The sequence below is a fragment of the Pleurodeles waltl genome, chromosome 9 (assembly GCF_031143425.1).
Source record: "Pleurodeles waltl isolate 20211129_DDA chromosome 9, aPleWal1.hap1.20221129, whole genome shotgun sequence".
NCBI lineage: Eukaryota > Metazoa > Chordata > Amphibia > Caudata > Salamandridae > Pleurodeles > Pleurodeles waltl.
This window is the reverse complement of record NC_090448.1, coordinates 305,325,417-305,347,353: the sequence shown is the minus strand read 5'-3', so window position 1 is coordinate 305,347,353 and position 21,937 is coordinate 305,325,417. Positions and strand designations below refer to the sequence as shown.

The 21,937-nt window shown below is 48.3% G+C and overlaps 1 pseudogene; it reads left to right on the top strand.

The window, feature by feature from the left end:
• The first annotated feature begins 11,409 nt into the window (after positions 1–11,409).
• On the top strand, positions 11,410–17,339 carry LOC138259632 (U3 small nucleolar ribonucleoprotein protein MPP10 pseudogene; annotated as a pseudogene).
• Positions 17,340–21,937: the final 4,598 nt, after the last annotated feature.

The following is a 21,937-nucleotide window of genomic DNA, read 5'->3' as shown; positions in this document are numbered from 1 at the left end:
CATCACGCCTATCACTACACGCCCCTCACTGGCAGTCAGCACCCCCACATCCATGCACACATCCCCTGTGTCCTCTCCCACTGTGTCTGTGCCCCCTCATCCCAAAGTACACAAACACAATCACTCAGACACCCAACAGCCATCCACCTCACAACAGCATCCAGCCCATGCACCTGCACCCAAAATCAGCAGACACCTCCTACAACCACTTCCTCTTCCTCCACTCCCAAACCTTCACCCTCTTCCCGCCCCCAATGTCCCTAAGAAGCTTTTCCTCTCCACCATTGACCTCTTCCCTACCACTCCCCCCCATCCTTCACGTCGGGCCAGGGTGGTCAGAACCTAGGCAAGCACCTCAGCCACCCAGTCCACGGCCACAGTAGTGTCAACAGCTACTGCAGGTGGCAGAGGATCCCGGACACCAGGCAGCAACACTGAAAGGGTGCCTGTACCAGCAGCGTCTAGGAAGGTCATAGAGGCACCACCAGCTGTGACAGGGAAGGGCAAGGAGGCACCACCAGCTGTGACAGGGAAGGGCAAGGAGGCACCGCCAGCTGAAACAGGGAAGGGCAAGGAGGCACCACCAGCAGCATATAGGAAGAGCAAGGAGGCACCACCAGCTGCGACAGGAAAGGGCAAGGAGAAATCCCTGGCTGCTGACAGGAAGGGCAAGGGACCTGCACCAGCAGGCAGGAAGGACAGGAAGCCTGGTGCTGGGACTCATTCGGAGCCCCCATCACCAACCATGGTGGTTCAGCCATCCAAGGCTGCAAGGGAAGGGCTGGAGCCTCCACCCACCACTGCCAGCACTGCCACCAGGCACCACTGCCTGCAGCAGCAGCCCCCGTAGGCAGCCGTGCGAGCCTGCAAGAGAAGGTCTGGAGCCTCCCCCCACCACTGTCAACAGCAGCAGCCCCGGTGGGCAGTCGTCCGAGCCTGCAAGGGAAGGGCTGGAGCCTCCACCCACCACTGCCAGCAGCAGCAGCCCCAGTGGGCAGCCGTCCGAGGCTGCAGGGGATGGGCTGGAGCCTCCCCCCACCACTGCCACCAGCACCTCCACTAGCAGCAACAGCCCCATTGGGCAGCCGTCCAAGGCTGCAGGAGATGGGCTGGAGCTACCCCCCACCACTGCCAGCACCGCCACCAGCACTACTACCAGCAGCAGCAGCCCAAGTGGGCAGCCGCCAAGGCAGCAGGGGATGGGCTGGAGCCTCCCCCACCACTGCCAGCCCTGACACCAGCACCGCCACTGCCACCACTGAGCAGCCCTCACCGCCGGCGGACAGTGTGTAGTCCTGCATTAATGGGCTGCTGTACGTCCTTGCCCCTGCAAATCCTGTGGGTCTGACACCCAGGTGAGAAACTGTGACCTTGCACTCCCAAAGATCTGCATCACAGGGTACAATGCCCCTTCCAGAACCAGTGGAAGAAGACATCCACTCACCCCATCCTTCCCAGGAAGAAGATCTCAGGGCACAATGCCCCCTCCAGAACCAGTGGAAGAAACCATCCTCTCACCCCATCCTTCCCAGGATGAAGCACACTGGGCACAATGCCCCCTCCAGAACCAGTGGAAGAAGCCATTCACTCACCCCATCCTTCCCAGGAAGAAGCTCACAGGGCACTGTGCCCCCTCGAGAACCAGTGGAAGAAGCCGTCCACTCACCCCATCCTTCCCAGGATGAAGCACACAGGGCACAATGCCCCCTCCAGAACCAGTGGATTAACCATCCACTCACCCCATCCTTCCCAGGAATAAGCTCACAGGGCACAATGCCCCCTCTAGAAACAGTGGAAGAAGCCATCCACCCACCCCATCCTTCCGAGGATGAAGCACACTGGGCACAATGCCCCCTCCAGAACCAGTGGAAGAAGCCATCCACTAGAGAGACTGTGGCCTTGCACTCCCCAGGACCAAGCAGTGGGCAAACCACCCACTAGAGAGACTGTGGCCTTGCACTCCCCAGGACCAAGCAGTGGGCAAACCACCAACTAGAGATACTGTGGCCTTGCACTCCCCAGGACCAAGCAGCGGGCAAACCACCCACTAGAGAGACTGTGGCCTTCCACTCCCCAGGACCAAGCAGTGGGCAAACCACCCACTTGAGAGACTGTGGCCTTGCACTCCCCAGGATAGCGCAGATGGCATGTTGCCCCCTCCAGGACCAGTGGTGTTGTACCATCTTCCGGCTGAGGTGCCCCCCATTCCCCTTCCCCCTGAGGTGCCTGTGTATTTTCGACCTGATGCCCCTGCAGTGTTCTCTCCATGTTGTTGCTGAAGTGAGGTGGGTCCTTGGCCTAGGTGTTGTTGCCCTCTGGCCCACGGACATTGAGGACTGGGCGGTGTCCCTCCATTTGTAAATATGTATATACGTTTGTATTTTTATGCACTTATTCATGTTATTTTATCGTATTACACTCACTTTCTTCAAATCTTTTTGTCCTTGCATTATTCCTGAGGGTTACGGTGGGAATATGTAATGTTAGAGCATCTGGTTGTGTGCATGGTGTTGGGGGTGGGGGTGTTGCGTGTTGCGTGTGTGTGTCCCTCTCTTTTTCCTCCCCCCTCTCCTATGTGCTAGGTGGCAGTACTCACCTTGGTCGTCTTCGCCGGCGTTGCTGTTGATAATGCAGCAAAAGGTAGATGAGCATCGGAAATATGTGCGGCTCGGGCCCCAAGGTGTTGTGAATGTTCCCTGAGTCTCCACTTGTGAGTCCTTTGACTTCTGAGCTCTGTTTCCGCCATGCTTTTGATGTTGTTGGTACCGCCCCGGAAAAGGTGGCGGATAGGCCGGTCGTAATAGTGTCGGTGGTACATTGTCTTCCGCCTGGCTGTTGGCGGTGACCACCGTGGTGCTTGTTGATTCCGCCGTGGTGGTCGGTGTGTTAAAGTGGCTGTCTGTCTGAGCGGTTTCCGCCATGGGTATAATTCCATTTTGGTTACCGCCGGCCTTTTGACAGTATTACAGCCGCTTTCTCACCGACCGCCAGGGTTGTAATGAGGGCCATAGTTTTGCATCACCTATATGTACATTTGAGATGTCACTGTTTTTAGACATACACTACAATTACATTTAGGACCAATACTCCAAGGTGAAAATCAGTACGCTTGAATATGGTAAAAAAGGTGTTTCTCAACCTGTAAGGTGGACATAGAACTGTAGGAAGCTAGCAGGCTACATGCTCTCATGATCTCTTGCAATGAAAAAAACTGCTTTTCAATGTGGATGATTTTTAGGAAGAGAAACAACATAAATCTGTAAAAAATGTCAAATCATGCATGAGAACATGAGGGCCATCTTACGAAAGTGAGACAGATGGGAAATATGAAAAGATACGTTCGCATAGCACATCTTCTGCTGGTACGGCTTCAGTTTATTTATTTTCCAATATCAACATTTTGATCAGAAACAGTTTAGATAGCATCTGTGACAGTACACAGATCAGAAAATGATTGCTTAGATAGTTCGGAAAAAATAGCATATATTGAAATGCCATTTGTGTGGCAGAGATTGTCAATCACAAAACATTAAAGCTTTGACTTATAAAGTGCTAGAAAATGTGTTTTTTTGCTAAGGTGGGAGGATAAGAATTAGCACGCTTACAACAAGAGGAGTTTTCACACCCTTTCTCAAAGTTACAACAATTGGCCATTGAAGGAAGTTTTGAAGTCTTTTAGATAGGAAATGGCCAGAATGTTTTATGGTCGGAAGTCACCATAGAGGGGGCTTAGGAGGTGCGAACTTTGAGGTGACACACAGTTGCCTCAGTGTAAACAGAAGGTGAGGTTGGTCGATTGTAGATTTTAAGTAGGGGTGTATTGGGGTAGGATTTGGAAGAGGTAGTTTTAAGTCAGTCAATTTGCTGCTTTGAAAATAAGTGTAAGGATCTTGTATAAGGCCTGATACTTGGCAGTGAGCCAGATAGTTTGGTGGTGATAAGTTGAAATTAGGGTATTTAGGGTGCAAGCTAATTAGAAAGCAGTTGCACTAGTCTAATCTGCCAATTAGTGTTTCAACTGCATTGACATGTAAGTGACTTTGACCCTCATTTTGACAATGGCGGTAAAAACCGCCTACCGCAGCGGTGACGGCTGCCAAAAGACTGTCGCCGTGGCTACTAGCTGTCTGCTGTATTATGACCACAGCCAGAATTCCGCCAGAAGGATGACAGAAATCCGGCTGTGGCTATGCCGGCAGATAGAGGTAAGGTGGCGCTGCTGCCACCAGCAGCGCCATACCAGTAGATCGCAGCCAGCCGTATTATGACCCATAATACGGGCTAGCTGTGTTCTGCTGGCAGACGCTGCTGGTGGCAGCGCCCCGTCCTAGCTCCTACCGTAGGACCCCCTGAACACAAGTGAGTCGGGTCTCCGACAGGGGAGGGGGTGTTGTGTGTGTGGGTGTGTGTGTGTATGTTTGTGTGTGCGTGGATGTGGGTGGGTGTTGCGTGTCAGATGTGAGTATGCATGTATGGAGGTGTGAGTGCGTGTATGCTGTGTTTTGAGACTGCACGTGTGCGTGTATGTATGAAAGTGTGTGCGGGTGTGTGTGAGTGGATGTATGCATGCGGGGATGTTTGTGGGAAAAGGGTGTGTGGATGTGCCTATGTGTGAAGGGGGAATGAAGGTAGGGGGTGGAGGGGCTTTGGAGAGGCAAGGGGGTGGGAGGGAGTAGGGAGAGACCCCTATCAGTGACAGAAAAGGAATTCCCTGTCACTGAGTGCCTACCGCCATGGTTTTCATGGCGGTAAGGAAGCCACAAAAACCATGGTGTTAGGCGGGGTCATAATCCCACAGGCAAAACAGTGATGACCGCCGGGCTGGAGATGGATATCTCCAGCCCGGAGGCTGTTACCACCGTGGAGGTCGGAGTGGTACATTGGCGGGTTGGCTTCAGCCAACCTGACAATGTCAGAATATGGCGATAAGTACCGCCAGCCTGTTGGCAGTACTTACCGCCATATTACTGCTGACTGCCGAGGTCGTAATGACCCCCTTTGTATCTTCTGTATATTACGTAATTGAAAGATTGTCAGTAGCTGTGTTTGATAATTAAGTTGTCCATTTTCAGGGCTGAACAGAAAAGAACCATAAGGTTTCTGGATGAAGAGGCAAATTTCAGGCAGAGAGAGTGAAAGTGCATGGTGCAATGCTTCTCTCACTTCTCTCATATTGGGCTTAAGTCATTTGTTCCTGTCGATGCCTTAAAAGGATTTTATCGTTCTTCGGGAAGAAGACATTTTAAAATCCTCCTCTATATTTATCAGACTAAGATACCCTCAATCTTCACTTATGCTCTTGAATATCCCTATGAATAAGTGGTCATTTTTAAATCTATACGAGGGGAGACTGCTTCGCAAGTTAACATCCTTGAGCCAACCTACTCCTGTACAAGTGCTACAATTAGAGTTTTCCTTACCCAGTGCCTACTCTACATCTTTGGCAAATGTGATCAGGTGCGCATGTAACATTCTGCATGCATCAGAAGGTTCTCCAAGAGCTATCCTGAGGGAGGAAACCTTTAAGGAAGGCCCAAGTCCGTACATCTTTAATAAAAATCTCTGGATTGCATTAGAGAATTTGCAATGTACTATTGCCCACCTGCAATCATGGACTCCGGCACATTTGATGCTGTTTTTGAAATGCATGACATCTAAAGTAAGTTATACACTGGGTATTGCTCATTGTTTTCAGTTAGAATTGTATGGGCCATTTGCTAACAATCTTGCTTATAAGATCTCGCAAAATTATTTGAGGTTCACATTTCTTTTTAAATCTGTTTTTATTTTTTCAAATGAAAAATTACAGACCAACATAAATATCAACACAGTGCAGGTTACAGCAGAGCAAGATGTCACAGACATATAGGGGGTCATTCCGACCCTGGCGGTCATGGACCGCCAAGGCCGGGGACCGCGGATGCACCGCCAACAGGCTGGCGGTGCATCCAGGCCAATTCTGACCGCGGCGGTAAAGCCGCGGTCAGAAAAGGGAAACCGGCGGTTTCCCGCCGGTTTTCCCCTGGCCTGAGGAATCCTCCATGGCGGCGCTGCTTGACCGCCAGAACCTGGCTGGCGGTAACGGGTGTCGTGGGGCCCCTGGGGGCCCCTGCAGCACTGCAGGGGCCCCCTAACAGGGCCCCACCAAGATTTTCAGTGTCTGCATAGCAGACACTGAAAATCGCGACGGGTGCAACTGCACCCGTCGCACCCTTTCCACTCCGCCGGCTCCATTCAGAGCCGGCATAGATCAATTCCACATTCGGTCGTCACAAGTGCTAAGAGGGAGAGTGTGTTTCCCAGTCCCCCACTGCCATATTGCGACTCACAGAGCAGACGTCCTCCTCATTAGCGAACCATTCTAGAAGTGCACCCCAAGCAGCCACATCAGTAAGCGCCCTCTCATCGCTACGTGTTATGCACATGTGTTGCTCCTCTGTCGCCCCCCCACTCCAGAAGATCCCGCAGCCAGTCAGAAATCGCAGGGGTCCGCGCGCTCATCTAGCCAATCGCTACTCTACGCATGGCCAGTACTAACGGTAACTGCACCATCCTGTAGACAACCCCTCTACCCCGCCGCCGGCGCTACACACCCAGGACACACGAGAACGGAGTGGCATCCAATTCAAGCTCAATAGCCTCAGTGATCGCCGCCGTCACCTCCTGCCAGAATACATGTACAGCTTGTCAGGACCAAGCCATATGCAGGAATGAAGCACCAAGCTCACCACATCAAGGACAACAGGCCCCTCTACCTGGGTCTATTTTATTTAGTTTCTTGGGAGTGATATATGTCCTGTGCAAAAAGTTGAAATGCAGCAATTTAAACCTATGATTACGTGAGACTGTTTGGACCAATGATAAGGCCGCATCCCAGTCAGCATCCTCAATAGGCAGCCCCAAATCAGCTTCCCACGCCTTATGTCCTGCGCTAATCACGGCAGGTTAATCCTCCCGTAGTGCCCTGTAGAACCGAGCAATCAAGTGCACATCCTCGCCCCAAATAAGAAGACCGTTCAAAATCGAGGAGGCCCTGGGGGCCAACGGGAAACCATCCCAGATCTCGCAGGTTACACTCTCAAGTTTAGCATATTGCAGGAACTGGCCAGGGCCCAACTCAAACAAATCCTGAGCCTCAGACAATGAAAGAAATTCACCATTAGAGTACAGATCACCGACCACCTCACAACCACTCAATTGCCAGGCCTCCATCGCCATTGTCCTTGCCATATCCCAAAACGGAGACAGATCCCATATCCTTAATTCCCTATCAAGGGGAGCCCGCCAGAGCACCTGCTTCACCACCTGTTCCCAAATCCCAGCAGTAGTCCTCACCAGATAAGGCGCAGCGGGGTCTGATCTACCCCCAGACATGAGAATGTGCGCCAAAGACCACCCATCGCACACACCAGCATACAATCTCTTGTCCCAATTATCAACCTCTGACAACCATTTCGCTGCACATTGTAGCTGTGCTGCATAATAATAATGGCTTATGTTGGGGATCGCCAGCCCCCCCCAGGTCACTCCGCCTGCCCGCCCATACTAGGGAAATCAACAGGCTCTGCAAGCATCGGAAAAGCCGAGCAGGCAGCGGGTACAAGGAGTTCTTTACCAGATAAAGGCACTGGGGCAAAAACACCATCTTTGCTACTGCGGCCCACAACAGAGAGGGGCAACTTATTCCAAAAAGTAATCAAGCGCTCCAGGCCCCACCACTACTCACTCAGTATTGTAAGTGTTATACACATCCACCGAGTTAGCGACCAAAATACCCTGGTACCAAAAACACTTTACCTCTCAGCGCAACCCCACCTCAGGGAGCCCGACCGGAGGAATTCCAACAAGAGACCCAAGAGGGAACAGAAGTGATTTTTTCATATTTATCGTGAGACCGGATAAAAGCCCCAAATACCGTCATCCTCTGCAACAGTTTCGGCACCGACACGCGAGGATTGCGCACATAGACCAATGCATCATCAGAATACATGGAAATTACGTGTACAGTCCGACCCACCGGGATCACCCACTGCATCATCTCTTCACGAAGCCAAATCGCCAATGGCTCCACTGCCAGGGCAAACAGGAGAGGCGAGAGCGGGCATCCCTGTTGTGTACCCCTACCAATCTCCCAGACAGCCGATGTCTCTCCCCCTACATGCACACGCGCTGTTGGGGCAGTGTACAATAGTCGAACCCAGGTGCAAAAGCCGGAGCCAAAGCCCATGACCCACAACACCTCCAATAAATAGTCCCACTCCACTGTGTCAAATGCTTTCTCCAGGTCGAGAGACACCATTGCCAATTCCAGCTCCATTCCCTTAGTCTCATGCAGAACATGCGTTAATCGATGCAGATTAAAGGACGTACTATGACCCGGCATAAACCCACATTGGTCTTCATGCACCAGATCCCGAATCACTCCTCTGAGTCGAGTGGCCAAGATCCTACAGAGTATCTTAACATCACAGTTCAACATGGTTAGCGGCCGATACGAAGAGGGATCCGCAGCATCCCCCCCGACTTGAGCAATAAACACACTATACCTTGTTGCATGGTTTCCGGTAACCTACCACACCCGTGCCTCCTCAAATACTTCCAACAGTCTCTCCCCAAGTGTGGAGGAAAAAGCCTGATACAGCTCCACAGGAAAACCGTCACCACCAGGGGATTTGGATTTTGCCAATGCCATCACTGCCTCTCCCACCTCCTCTACAGTGATCGGGAGTTCAAGCGCATCCCTACTCACAACTGCTGCAGAAACTGCTCCGCACCCCTTTCTGATGACATACCGCCAGCTCTAGATACCCTTTGAAAGTGGGACGACAATTCCCGTAGAATGTACCCACGCCCGTGAGAAGTACACCCTCGGTATCCCTTATGCCCAGTATTGGCAGAGCCTCCACCTCCCGTTTCAGGATCCACACTAGGAGTTTCCCTGTTTTGTCACCTTCTCGATGCAAACGCTGCCTATACCCTCTCAGAGTTGTTCTGCTTAGTGTGGCCCAACAAGTGTTCACCTCCTTGTGCAACCTCAGCTCCTCCTGCTTAGCCGTGCTCGAGAAACCTGTCCAGTCGAGAGTAAGTATCATGGGCCTGATTACAACTTTGGAGTAGGGTGTTAATCCGTCCCAAATGTGACGGATATACCACCCGCCGTATTACGAGTTCATTATATCCTATGGAACTCGTAATACGGTGGGCAGGATATCCGTCACATTTGGGACAGATTAACACACTCCTCCAAAGTTGTAATCAGGCCACATGTGTTCTAGAATGACAGGTATATTCCTTACCGTCAGGGTGCCGTTCCCTCCAACCATCCCAGAGACCCAAGTGCACCATCACATCTCTAAGAGATTGTACCATTAATGGTTTGGTTCCCAACTTCGGCGGGTGGCGATCCAACTCCCCATTTATCACACAATTATAGTCCTCCGCCCAGACCATGGGGTTATCCACGCTGTCACCCAAAATCTCAGGTATTCTGGAGTAAAAGGAGGAATCATCCATGTTTGGCGCATATACAAGGATCACAATGGGTAGACCATCCAACATGCCCTCCACCAAGACATAGCGACCCTCCACATCCACCTCCCTGTACAGATGGGTAAAGGGTACCCCAGGGGCCACCCAAACAGATACCCCCTGTGCATGAGAAGAAAAGGAGAACGAAAACATCTGTCTCCGCCACTTCTTGGCCAGTTTAAGCGCTTCCTCGTCCTTCATGTGAGTCTCCTGGAGATAAGCAATATGAATCTTATGCCTACGAAGGAACGAGTGCACCTTATAGCATTTTGTATAACTTTTCAAGCCCCGAACATTCCAAGGCAGCATATTAATGAGGTGACCCATGGCAGTAGTAGTGGATGCCCCCCCCCAATGGGCACAACCCGCTGTACGCTACCCCACCATGATGAAACAGAAAAGGACAGCCTGCACACCCCACTCCAATACCCGCACTGTAGAATAAACTGTAAACATGAACATACCCTCCAAACACCCCCATACCACCCCGGAAATACAGTAAAACAACCAGAACAGACCATACTGTAAATCCAATCCGTAAACGCTGCCAAGACCGCAGCCTAACCCCCACCCACCCACAATAAATGGCCTACCACAACTGTGAAGTGACCACTCGCCCCCCGGCATCAAACACGAAACACTCAGTACCCCCCTGAACCTGAGAACCAAGCACCAATAGCCCCCGAGGGTCAGCCCCCGCCCAGTCCTGCATCACCTCCTCAGGACGATGAGAAACAACACACAACAAAAATAACAGTTAGGTCATCCCGGCACCCCCGCCCACCTCCAAGTTCTGCTCTCAGGCTGTGCACCCATCTGAGTCAGCAGACACCACCGCCATTGTGGCATCCCACTGTATCCGAACCCTGTGGCAAGACTCCGCAAGGTGCTCAGAAACATGTGATCTTCAGTCCGGGCCCTCCGAGCCAGAGGCCCATCGGGTGATGCCTCCGAACCCCTCCGGTCTACCGGGGCCACTTTGTCCCACATCTCCAGCCAACGCCACACCTCCTCAGGGCCCTCAAAAAAGTGTGCTTTGCCACCCGACAAGACCTTCAAACGTGCCGGATACAGGTGCATGTATCTGATGCTCATGGCTCGGAGCTTCGCCTTGACCTCCATAAATCCTTTACGAGAGTTCTGCACCTTATTAGTGTAATCAGGATAAATGGAGATCTTGCAGTTCTCGTACAGTGCCTTATCAGATTCCTATGCAGCGTGCAGAATACAGTCCCAGTCCTTGTAATTAAGCAAGCGTGCAATAAGACTCTAGATAGCTCAGCCGGCTGCAACACGTCCTTGATCCAGTTTTCCACAAAGGATTTCATGGCAGACCACTCTGCATGCTCCGGAAAGCGCAGCAACCTGATATTGTTCCTCCGGGACCTCCCTTCCGCGTCCTCCAGCCGCACCTTCAGCCGTCCCACCGTAGATGTGGCCTGTCCCCACCTGCGACTGAAGCTCCGCAATGGAGCCCTCCTCCGCCTTCACCTTGTCGGATACCTTCCGCAGGTCCGCTCCTAGCAAATTGACCTCCACCACAACTGTCTCCATTTATCCCTCCAGTGCCACCCGGGAGCCCTGAAGGGCCGCAAGTAGCTTCGGTTGCGACGGCTCACCAGCACTCAATAGTGTATCCGCTACATCTCCACTCACCTCCGATCTAGCCGTTCGCTGCGGGAGAGCCACTGGGGTAGTATACTGTTCCATAGTGTTACGCTGTGAGGCCTCTGTCCGCCTGTGACGCCCCATGCTGCTCCACACAGGCCCCAAATGTGTCTGGCCACCCCACTCAGATTCCAGCCACAAAGCTCCACCAAAACAGTATTCGCAGCACTCCACTCCTTGAAAGTTCACTGCCCAGCCAAGCAAGAAGATCAAATGGCCGCCAGACTCTCCAGCAGTTGTGAGGCAAACAGGTAACTCTGACCAACAGGGTCAGATTAGGGATCAAAGCACAGCAGAAGCCATGGATAGTGTAGAAACGGAGATGCCAAGACATCTCCACCAGGATGACCAGGAAGACCTCCAGGAACCTTCGATGCGATGCTCGCCGCATATCAGCGCGTCTCCGCAGGCCCAAACACACAGGATGGAGGCCCGTCACTCCAGGGCTCCAGCGAGGACACAGCAGCACACCTCCCCGCATGGAAGGTGGCCCCCGAGCCCGCAGCCACTCAAGTCCAATAGGTGCAGCAGCACTATGATCCTCCTGGCTCACAGGCCATTCCAGATGCAAGGCCAGAAGGTGGTCCCTTCGTCCTGGCCTCATTCCTCATGTCGTCATCCCAGGTTATAGGCCGCTCCCAGGCCCTCCAGTATGGGCCGCAGAAGGCAACCCCTGTGTGCTCAGAGGGGGGGCATCGATATCCCTCTGGCCTCCCCAGGACCTCTCTGTGCGATCCCGAAAAGGATTAGGGCCACTCAGCCCACACCGCTCCAGCGCGGCCCAGCAGGCCCACGCAGGCACCGCTGCCGACTCAGCACCGTCAGAGCACGAAAACGGGTTCCGGACACTCCCATGACCTCCAGATGTCCTCCCGATCCAGGAACTCGGCTCTCCCAGCCCCGGGGGGCCTCAGGATCACGGCAGGATTTCACCGGGGACGGGAGCGCACTAGAAGCACGTCCCATCGGCCATGTTCCTTGGCCACGCACTGAGGTTCACATTAGATCATAGCACAAGGCAATGTATAATTATGTTACGATTGGGCATTTTACTTTTAAACAACTTTACAAAGCATTGGAGGGATTCAAGTGCCAGATGAGGATCATGTAATCTATGCTGGGGGGGACCCAAGTCATTGAACATGCATTGTATGTCTGTTCATGTAAGATAGTATTAGAAGCAAGGAATCAATTTGTAAAACCTTTGTATTTTAAATATAATCTGATTAATATTAATGATTTGATTGCATTGGTAAGGTCACCCCCAGATGAATCTGTGTGTCGCAATCTGTATACATTTTTAAAATCGCTTGTCCCCCTGTTTTATTTGAAGGAAATTGTAGCAATTGTTATGTTTTGACCTTTTTCAGGTCTGTTAATATTGTTGATCTCAGGTGAGGTCTAAATCAATAAACTTGACTGTCTGTCTGTCACAGCAGCTAATAGTACATGGTTCTAGTAAGAAAGCTGGGCGAGTCTGTGGTAAACTGTATGACCTCTGTTTTTTAGGAGTTTAGCATGAGTGTTTGTGATTCCAGTTAACATTTGATTGCAATGAGGCAATCGGTGAATCTTGACTGGAGATGGGTAGTAGGATGGTAGAGAGGTTTTGAGTGTCATCGTCATAGAGGCGAAAGGCGGAGTCCAAATGCAAGGCAATATTTTCAAAGATAGAGGTGTAGAGTGAGGAGATGAGGGATCCAAGTACTGAACGAATACTGGAAGAGGGGTAGGTGCTGATATCTTAGAGTGACGTGAGTGAGAATGAGCAGTTGGATAGGTATGAGGAGAGCTAGTTGTGTGCTGGTCCAGTGATACCTAGTTATCTTAGAGAGGAACACAGAATAGGGTGGTTGGAGGTACCGAAGGTTGTGTCATGAACAAGAGTATGAAGATCGAAAAAAAAGAAATGTAAATTCTGTGCTACTAAAATATACATATGCATACATGGATGGATGTCTTGCATTTTTGCCCTGCTATGCCAACACGCTACTTCGCCCTACTACCCAAAAACACAAAAGACATACTGAACAGAGGTCCATTGAAATGTCCCCCATATTTTCCACCTTCCCATCATTGGAAAGATATTTTTACAGTGTATCTCTAGCTGGAATGTACCACAGAATATTGAGGCTAATATTGTGGACAGAATATTGAGGATCAAAATATCATTAGGTAAGTGCATATAGCGGAAGTATGGATTTCCTATTCATAATTTCACATCTCTGCACTTTGAATATATATATCATGAAGGTATATATATGTGGAGTTGGGTTTAGAAAATCTATACTTACTTACCATTTGATACTTTATTCTTCAATTATGTGTCTATAATATGGTGCCATTGAGATACATACCTCAATATTCTGCGGACACACACAATATCATTATCAAAATGGCCGATAAAACAACATGCACAGGGTTACAACTTCTGTTTGGCCACAAGATTGTGAAACATTGTTTCAAAGTGAAACTTTTGCATAGCAGGAGCTGACTGACCGCAGAAGTGGCATGTCCCTTTACTGAAATCTAGCACGCACAGGGATCGAGTGAGACTTATAGTCGATAGGTGTTGCAAATGAGAATCTGCAGACAGCTAGGAGTGAGACAACAATGATTCTGGGATTCCAGGACCCCATCAGTGCTGCCACTTAGTGATCTGGAGAAGGTAGGCACAGTAAGAGGTGATGGGGACAAGCAGGGGACCAGCAGTTTGGTGTTAATTTTGTACACATGGAGTCTAGTTTTCAAATGAATGGGAGATACAGAAAATGCCTAAATCATAGACCTATGGTGTGTAAGTCCCACATATGGGTTAGGCTTGCACAGAAACAAGATTATGGAAGGTGTTACTAAGCGTCTTGCAAGTGGCTTCACAACCAGTTCTACAATCGTTAAAAAAGACCACTAAAATGAGAGGGTGATGGTAGGTATCTCGCTTTCTGGCCGCAAGCCTACTGCTAAATCAAATGATTTAACAGCAAGTTCAGATTCAGCATAAGGGAACCACATTCTAGTATGGCTGTTGCTCCTTTAACAAGACGAGTCACAGGAATCTTACCTAATCATATGAAGCCCCATGGAGACAAACAGCTGACAAAGGTTCACAGTTTGGAGGCAAATAATGGAAAACTTTCAGAGGCTATAATCCTGCAGTGATACTCCTCTTGTTTTGACAAAAGGCCCAAAAGAAATATCAACTACTGAAGTACTTTTCTTCCTGGTTTCTTTATACAAGTGTTTGAAAATATTTGACAGAAGGATCCAGGCTTTGCTGGATGACACTAGGAAGGTCTTTGAAGAAAGGAGATAGTTGCACGCATGGTGACTGCAGACTAAATCAGAAAGATCTCCTGGGGCTCTTTGTTGGGCAGTCAGAAGCCAGAGATCTCTACTAAAAAATGTACAGATAAATTGTGATCCACTGTGAGCTGAAAAGATGTATTTCCCCCACAACCAGTAGTGAAAGTCCAACGCCTGACATACGACCAGAAACATAATCATAACAGATATATCCTAAGGGAGACAGCAAGAGCCCTGGAAGGCCCTAAGAAATAAATCCCTTGCAGGCTCAGAGAAAGAAGGCTCCAGTGGTAGCGAGTCTCTATGACATCAAAACATTGGAGAAAGTAGTAATCAAAGACAGGGATTCCAAGACTGACTGTAATGTATCATTCAAAAGTTATCCTTTAGTTGATTTCAGTGCATTAAGCATAAACATGGGCACATCCCGTAACTATTGAAATTATAGGATGACAATACAGAGCTTGAGTTTGTGGGTAAAAAATAAGCACAGTTGGCATTATCCCATTAAGCTGTTTCCATAGGTCAGCAAACTTGCCTCCAGACAGAGTTATATCCTCGAGTGTTGTAATAGGCAAAGACCTCTCTTTCAGGTGACACATTGTTCCAGTGCCCACCATGCTTACACAGCATATGCTATCTGGAAGAATTCTTATCTTTTGTCCCTTATGCCACTCTTACTAAGATCATCTCAGCCTGTGTTCTTTTTTTCTGTTTCTGAAGATGACAGCGCAGCAGAACAAAAATGTGCTGCAGAACTGCCTTAAGAGCCTGAAGGATAACTAGTACCCAACCAGAGAGGTTCCTAAGTGTGCAAGATGAATTGGCCTCAGAATTTTCTCTTCTGACGAACAACCTTTATGATTTCCATAAACTTGAACCTACTGAGACAACAACAGGAAGTCCTCTGAAGGAATTGGTAATAGAGAAATTTGACCAGGAGCAGATTTGGCAACAGCTAGAGCTACAAAACAATGCTTTTCTGGGATTGTTTAAGAAAGCAGTCAGATTGTCAGGGACAAAGATGCCACTCTCCTTCACAGCACACATGAGCAATGTGGTGGGCCTGCTACACATTCCAGTGATGAGGACAATGGAGATAGTGATGAAGAGGACTCTGATCTGAGTAGTTATGATAATCTGGAGCAAAGTGAGGAAATTCTAAAGAAAACACATTTCAAGGACTCTGGTAAACATCCTAATAGTGATGGGGACTCAGATGTCGACTTTAACATTGATGAACTGGAACAGAAAAGTAAAAAAAAGACATTAGCAAGACCTATCGAAAAGTCAGTGGTGGATGATACATTTTTTAAACTGGCTGAGATAGAAGCTTATTTGGATGATGTTGAGAAAGGAGAAATTGGAAAAAATTAAACAGATGCTCATGATATTGATTATTTTGAAAATGTGATATCTGACGATGACGATGCAGACAGTGATGAGAATGATGACCTGCTCTTTGGAAGGTGAAAAACATTAGTTAAAAGTTCATGAGACCTCCATTACAAAGACTCCTTTGACCCAGATGATCAGCAGAATGATAATGTTGAGCCAGATGGAGATGATAATAATCAAGAAGCAGACAGTGAAGAGTCAGTTGTAGATGAGGAAGTGGATGATGATGAGGATGCTGAAACCGATGAGGATGATAAAAGTGATGAAGATGACAAATATATGGAAGAAACAAAGGCTAGCAAACAAGCAAAACAAGACTTTAAGAAAGTGACTTTTCACTTATCAGAGGACAGCGAAGGAGAGGAACTGGGAGATATTGTTGGTGGAAAGAAACATGCCCTCCCTGAACCAATATCTTCTTTTGAGAAAAGACAGGAAAAGATGACCGAAAAAATTAAAGATCGAGACAAAGATGTACTGAATGAAAAATCGTGGCAGCTCAGCAGAGAAGTCACAGCTCAATAAAGGACTGAAAGCAGCTTACTGGAAGAAATGTTATTATTTGATCATGCGTCTAGGGGAGCACCAGTAATCACAGAGGAAACCACATTAGAGCTCGAAGACATTATTTAGCAGAGAATAAAAGATCAGTCCTGGGATGATGTAACACGCAAAGAAAAGCCTAAGGAGGGTGCATTTGAATACAAGGAGCGATTAACATTGGGCCATGAAAAGAGTAAATTAAGCCTTGCTGAGCTTTATGAACAAGAATATGTGAAACTCAATCAGAAAAAAAACGAAGAAGAAAACCCAAAGCATGTGGAAATTCAGAAGTTGATGGACTCTCTTTTCCTAAAATTAGACGCACTTTCTAATTTTCACTTTACAACCAAGCGTTCTATTCTTGAAGTGAAGATAGTCGTTAATCTCCCAGCCATTACCATGGAAGAGGTAGCACCAGTGAACGTCAGCGATGCAGCCCTCTTGGCTCCTGAAGAGGTCAAGAAGAAAAACAAGCTGGAGATCTAAAGGCAGATGCCGAGAAGACAAGCACAGATAAGAAAAGAGAAAGGAGGAAGAAAAAGCTATCTAAATGTATACAATTGAGAGAGAAAGAGAAGCTTCAGAAGCTCAAGGAGAAGATAAAAGCTCAAGAAGGATATAAGAAGCTAAGTAAAAAAGTTGCTGCAGAAAAATTAAAGAAGCTAACGAAAGATGGCAAAACAACATTATTGGCAGACACTGGAAAGGATAAAGCTCTCAAGTCATATCAAGCATTCCTTTCTCAGTTGCAAGATCAAGTCAAACTGCAGATCAAAGGTGCCAAGAACACACAGAAAACTGCTAAGAAACAGCAAGAGCTTTCCGCTCAGACATTTAAACTACAGTGTATTATGCGGATAGACCTTGTACATACCACTGAAAAGTACATCTTTCTGTAATTGTTCTGTAAATTCTCTTTTGTGTTTTCTAATAAATGGTTGTCAGACCTAAAAAAAAAAGACTACTGCAATACTCTTACCTTGGTCTGCCAGCTGGTACCTTAAACCAGACTACAATATGTTTAGACCTTTGCTGTGAGGTAGGCCTGTGGCCTGAAACAGAATGATCATGCCTCTCTGCAAAGTTATGCCTTCATTGGCTTCCAGTGGAACAAGGTGTGCTATTAAGAACTGTTTTTTATAAGCAAGAAACTATTATGATCTCGATAACTCCTGTTTCAAAGATAGGTTTTGTAAGTATTCTTATGGCAGGTCTCTGCATTCCAGGACAGAGTTATTGCTTCATGTTCCTCGAGTGAAGTTATCCTGTGGCAAAGTATGAACCATTGGGTACTTAGGACCTCCTCGGGTGGATAATCTATCCACCCAACTAATCCAGATTAAAGAGCCTCGTTCTCTTACAATACGTTGAAGCCCTTCTATGCTGCTTCCGGCCTGCATTTTGGGACCAAGTCTTGCGCATTCAGTTGCTTGTTCAGTGTTTATCAATAAGGTACTCTCTGAGTGAACTTTGCCCTGAGTGAGTATTATATAAGATCCAATGTTTGAATTCCATTAAGTACTCTTTTTATGCTGTTTGTTACCCTTTTTTTATATAACTGACACTATCTCTAAATTAGATTTGAAATGGACCAAATCAATTTTTTTGGGTGTTGTCTGGATAGACAAGAACCCAAGGAGTTTTTGAAACCTTTTGTCAGGACTCATGCTGCGACGAAGACTACCTTTCATATGGAACCTCACTTGTCGCTGGTGACTAATGTAAATTATCGCCATTTTAACCAGGATTAGGGTACATTTTGTGAACTGTTTGTTTTGCTGTCCCATGGGACGGTCTCTGGTAAAAAATGACCCTCTGTGGATGCGATTTATCTAAAATGCAAGACACATTCCACTTTACCTAGTTTTGTACGTTTTTTGCCTCTCTGCCATATATGTTTATTTTTCCAGTGTTAAAGGACATGAAGTTTAAGCAAGCTACATCGGCCCTGCTATATTTGAGCGTTACCTTTTGTTCATAAGTTTTGCTATTCCTTCTTTTGTAAGAGGTGCTATTAACACGAAGTCTGCCATGGTTTTTAAATACTTTAATTAATTTTAACATATATTTATGCTAGTGGTGTTTTGTTTTTCTGAGAAGATTATGTTGAACCTATAAACTGTTTATGTACCTTTATGTATTAAAATGGGTTTTGTGGCTTTGATTTAATGGAGTTTTTGGTGAATTTTAAATTGTGTTATGTACTTTTATGGTTTTATGATAATAATAAAAAATGAATTTTGACTGTCTGACTGAAGTAATAAATAGGGAAGAATGATATTGCAGCAAGGGGGGGGGATTTTGCATGTAATTATGATTTTGCACCTATAGTTGATTTTGCGTCAAAATATCACATCGCAATCCTGCATAAATTGCACCAAAAATGATTTTGCAAATAAAAATGATTTTACTCAAATGACATTTGTGGTCCTAAAAGTATTACTTTTGATAAACATTTTTATGTCTACTGCACCAATGTACTACCACTTCATCTCACTGTTCTGAGCGATTTCCTGCCTTTATTTGATACCGTACTCCTAATGAATATGCACTAGGGGCGATTTTGCACCTACATATGGTTGTGCAGCTAAATCTGATGTTTGCCTATGCTAGCGCGCCTTGTCCTTAGTAAGTAAACTTACAAGGGGACGCGTATAGGTCGATGAATCTTTTGGATCGCATAGAGTATCCCAGCTAAGTGCTGACCAGAGAAAAATCAACAATAATCCCAACCAAACGTATAACACCAAAAACCTAGGCCCTCATTACAACATTGGTGGTAAATCCCGCTTACCGCCGTGCAGAAGACTGCCAACACACCGCTGCAGCGGCAGAATTCCGCTACAGCTATTACGACCCACAGCCCGGAATCTCCCAAAATTCAGACACCCACACAAGTCCACCACACCAAAGGTCAGTGATAAACTGGCGATAACAAACCCTCCACCGTCACGCCAACAGGAATACGCCCACACTATCACGACCTACGAATCCACGCAGCAGTCTTTCAACCACAGTATTCCATTGATGGTACACACCGCCGCGCTCAAAATACACACACATTTACAAAACACAACCACATTGGACAAATCGAAATACACACACCTGATACACATAGACACACCACTCCCACACACTCAATACAATATAATCACACCCACATCACACACAAACCCCTAAGACAAAAATTGAGAAAGAAGCCCAGAGAGAGACACCACCATCAACAACACTAGCATCCACAGGCACACAACATCCACGCACCTCAGACAACACACACAAACACATCCCCTCACACATCACAACCGACACCACCTCACACATCACCCACACCACACCATGGCACCGCAAAAACACCCCAGGTTCTCTGAGGAGCAGCTCAGGGTCATGGTGGAGGAAATCGTCCGGGTAGAGCCACAGCTATTCGGATCACAGGTGCAGCACACCTCCATAGCTAGGAAGATGGAACTATGGCACAGAATTGTAGACAGGGTCAACGCAGTGGGACAGTATCCAAAAACACGGGATGACATCAGGAAGAGGTAGTACGACCTACGGGGGAAGGTGCGTTCCGTGGTCTCAAGACACCAGATTGCAGTTAAGAGGACTGGCGGCGGACCCCCACCTCCTCCCCCACAACTAACAACATGGGAGGAGCAGGTCTTGGCTTTACTGCATCCTGAGGGCCTCGCAGGAATAGCACGAGGAATGGACTCTGGTAAGTCAAATCTTAGCTATTATATCCCCCACCCTGCCTGCATGCTATCACATACCCCACCCTCACCCTCACCCTCACCCCCATCACTCCAACACCTCACAAATGTCCCACTATCACTACACACACATCCCAACACAAAGCCCTGCATGCAACACCAAAGCATGAACAACATCACCAAAGCATGTCCAGTATAGATCCCCACACAGAACCCAAAACTAATTATCACACAAGGTCCTACACAAGAATGCAAGCACTGGAGTACAGCGTCACCCACCCATTGCACACAATGGCACACACAGATGCAATAATCATGCCTTTACACCCCTGCAGGACCCCTACCCGTCACCGGACAGGAGGTTCCAGACATGTCCACTCCCCCCACAGAAGAGGCCCACAGTGATGACAGCAGCTCTGTCCAACTGGATCAAGATGACCAGCCCGGCCCATCTGGGACATCGGGACAGTCGGTTCCCCTGACACTGGCACAAGCCACCACAGAGCCTCCCCCCTCAGGAAACACCAGCACAGCACCCACCCGGCAGGCCCATCCCTCTGTCCCCAGGACACGTCAAGCAGCAGTGTGTCCACCACTACAGGGAACCCAGGAAAACCCACTAACCCAAGAAAATCAGGGTCCTGGGGGCGGTGGCAGTGGGCACACGGTTCAGGGGACAGAGGCACAGGAAAACAGGGGAACTGGGAGGACTGCTGTGCGACAGGGGGAGGACAGGCCCAGGGAACCCACTCTCCACAAGGCCCTCTCCAACATCATGGGAGCGTACCATCATTCCCAGGAGACAATGGCAACGATACTGGCCAAGTTTCAGGAGACCCAGTGGCTGCAGGAGGAACAGTATCTGGGGATCAGGGAGGAACTTAAGTCCATCAACACCACCCTGGTCACCATTGTAGGGTTGCTGAAGGACCTTGTGAACACCAGGAGGGACACTGTGGCACAACAAGGGGCCCCTGACACTAGCCTGAATGATGAACAGCCCACCACCTCCGCCGGCGCTAGTGGACAGGAGACACCGCCACAGGACCACGATACCAGCACCCCACCCCCTGCAGATGGAGAACCACCCCGCAAACAGTCCCTGAGATCCAGGACAAAGACAGAGAACAATGCCAAGACCCCCGCCAGGAAATGAGACCCCCCTGAATGTCATCCTTCTGCCCCACTTCGTCACCCTGTCCATCCATCAACTGCCCTAGCTCCACTTCCTATGCCCCTTTGGACAATGCACCTGTGAAACAAATAGACTGGACTCTGCCATGGACAATCCTCCACCATCACCCCTGCCCTTTTTACAACCCCCTCCACTATTTTTCACTGAAATAAACACCCTTGAATCACAAAACAAGCTGGAGTTAGTCTGTGCTTTCACAAATGTGTATTTGCAATAACTATGGAATATAGCAATGTCGATTGTATTGTCAAAATACTGATGTAAACAGCTCTAGTCCATGAGGTAATATAGCAGAGGTCACACATTGGGACCCACATCTGTGAAATGAAAGGAAAAGTGACAAGTCAAGGTACATAAACTGGGTGAAAGTAACAGACATATGATGGGTCTAACAATTGTATGTGTGAGGCAGTGACATCTTCTTACCTGTGTCTCACTGGAAGTATTGCTGGATAATGTTGTTTCTGTTGTCAATATCCTCTTCTTCTTCCTCCTCTTCTTCACTGTCCACAGGCTCCACAGCTGCCACAGGACCTCCATCTGGACCATCCTCCTGCAGAAAAGGCACCTGTCGTCGCAAACCCAGGTTGTA